The sequence below is a fragment of the Castanea sativa genome, chromosome 9, assembly GCF_040712315.1.
Source record: "Castanea sativa cultivar Marrone di Chiusa Pesio chromosome 9, ASM4071231v1".
In the NCBI taxonomy this organism is placed as follows: domain Eukaryota; kingdom Viridiplantae; phylum Streptophyta; class Magnoliopsida; order Fagales; family Fagaceae; genus Castanea; species Castanea sativa.
The window spans coordinates 26,242,501-26,245,000 of record NC_134021.1 but is presented as its reverse complement, the minus strand read 5'-3'; positions in this window follow the sequence as shown (position 1 = coordinate 26,245,000).

Genomic DNA, 2,500 nt, shown 5'->3' with positions numbered 1-2,500 from the left:
CTGGAAAGTCAATCAGCCATTAATTCATGCCATAAATCACTCCCAATTAAGTCAGATCAGCCCTAAATAGCTTGAATTAAATTTACTACACTTTCATCTTCCTTTGGGCCAAGCTTGGAACATCCTGCGTTAGAATCAGCCCAAATCTCTTGAATCAGCCCATTAAGTGCTTCTTGGATCTTCTTGGATCTTGCTCTTGTAATAGGCCCAACTAGAACACGCAATGGATCCTTGAATGCTTGTTGATTCTCATCACTGCTGCAAATCAACTACAACAATCAAAGGGTTGCTTCGGAGTTAGTCACGTACTAGGATTCGTGTAAAGGAGTAAGCCGCGTACTGGGATCCGCTCATTCATTGGTTAGTCACGTACTGGGATTCGTGCAATACAAGAAGATTTTGTCACTACAGAACAAATTCAACTAGGTATTAGGGTAAGGATTTAACTGTAGGTTGGTATAAGGTACTAGGATTCCTTTACTTGTAACCGCTTGTTGTGATAATAGTGAATTCTCAAGAGTGGTGATCTTAAATTCACCTGGTGGGGTTTTGCCTCGGTGGTTTTTCCCATTCATAAACAAATCACCTTGTCAAATTTATTTTCCGCTGCACTTTATTTTAGCTAGTGATTTGTTTGTGCTACCACGTACATTGCATGTTAATTTGATTAATTAATAAACTTGTCTAATTAATCAATTAATATATCAGAAGGGGTCAATACATTTTTGGCCTATCACCTATGTACTAATGTTTGGGTCTACATGCTCACATGCTTGATATTATGTCTTTGGCTATGCCTTGCTTAGATCTACATGTTTGTATGCATGTTATATGCTCCTATGCCTATGTCCATGTTGGTCACATGCTTGTATGCTTGGGTTTGCATTCTCCCATGCCTTTATGTTTATATCTACATGCTTAGATGTATATCCACATGCTTACATGCTCATTTCCATGCTTATATGTGTAGATTGGTGTGTTTACATGCTTAGATCGATGTTCTCTACATGCTTTATGACATCGTCTATGTGCTTGCGTGCTTGATGCCATGTTTATGTGCTTAGGCCTAGTCCTTGTTTGTCATGCCATGTGCTATTGTAGCCATTTTGTTCCTTTTATCGCATTTTTTTGTGTTTTGGCCTAATGGTTAGGACTCGATCTAGACTCTATGGTCTTCGTCATCGTTCATACACCAAGGTCCACATCAAAGGATTTGGATCATCCTATTTGCATGTCTATGCTTGCTTGCTTCTATGCTTTATGCTTATGCTAGCCTTTTTTGTTCTAGGCTTTGCAATGCTTGACGCCCTGCGCGGGCTTGATCTTGTTTGGTTACATTCGACGCCCATGAGGCCTTGTTTGGATGTGACCATTTAGGAAACGTCTCTGAATACCAAGTTGCTTCGTACATACCCCTCCAGTTCTACTCCGTGCAATGCTATGCTTACCATGTTCGTTCGCGCCACTCGTTGGCTTTCTATGCATCTTTACACGCTTGCTCACATGTCCATGCATGAGTCTTGCTTACAAGTGTGTCGTCCATGCTTCAACCCAATGAAGTTATGGACATTCAATACAAACCTACATTTGTCCCTCGCGGACACCATTTTTTGTTTGCTTTCTTGCTTGTTTGCCTTCTCGCTTGTTTGCTTTCTTTCTTGTTTCTTTGCTTGCCATGTCTATCATGCTTATCTGCTTTATGCCTCTTTCATATGCTCTTTGCATCTTTTTCTTCCATTTCTTGTCTGCTGGTTTCCTATCTTTGCCTTTGCATGCACACACATGAAGCGAGGACGCATGGAGCTAGGGCATGGTCTCCCAGGCGCAAGCAAAAAGGGCGAAGATGCAAGCATATGGATATAAGCCAAGCGGCTATATTCAGTAGATTTAGGGGTCTAGCCTCTCCCATTTGGTTATGTACCCTTTTAAACCCCCTTCCTTCCTCCCTCCTTTCTCTCTTAGATGGGTTATATTAGGTATATCATGTCATGTACCATTCGTCCTCATCTCTAGAGTATGGCAACCCCTGTTTACTTTCCTGCACCTATATTTTGGGCCATGCTCTAGGGATGTAGGCATTTACTTTCCTGTTTTGTGTGCTTGCATTGTGCATGATTTATGTATATATATACCTACTCACCCCTTTCAGTGTGATTGTCACAGTCCATGTCACCTAAGGCAAAGCGATGCCTAATTTTTGCTGCGAAAGTAGGGTGACATGTCATCAGATTTTCGCCGTGGAAATCTGGTACTTTGCACGAATGCCTTAGGAAAGCATAAATTGAGACCACACCCATTCAAAAGCCAAACCTCAAAGCCCCCCATGCATGCAAAGCCCCAAAAGCCAATGCCAAAATCATGTTTTTTCCTGTCAATCTCCAAAAATTAAGGTTTTATCAAAACAAATGACTGTCCTTGGACAATCATTGTGGGGTGCCTAACACCTTCCCGACACGTAACCAAACTTCTAGATTCAAGAATCAAGATTTTTTGCCATCCA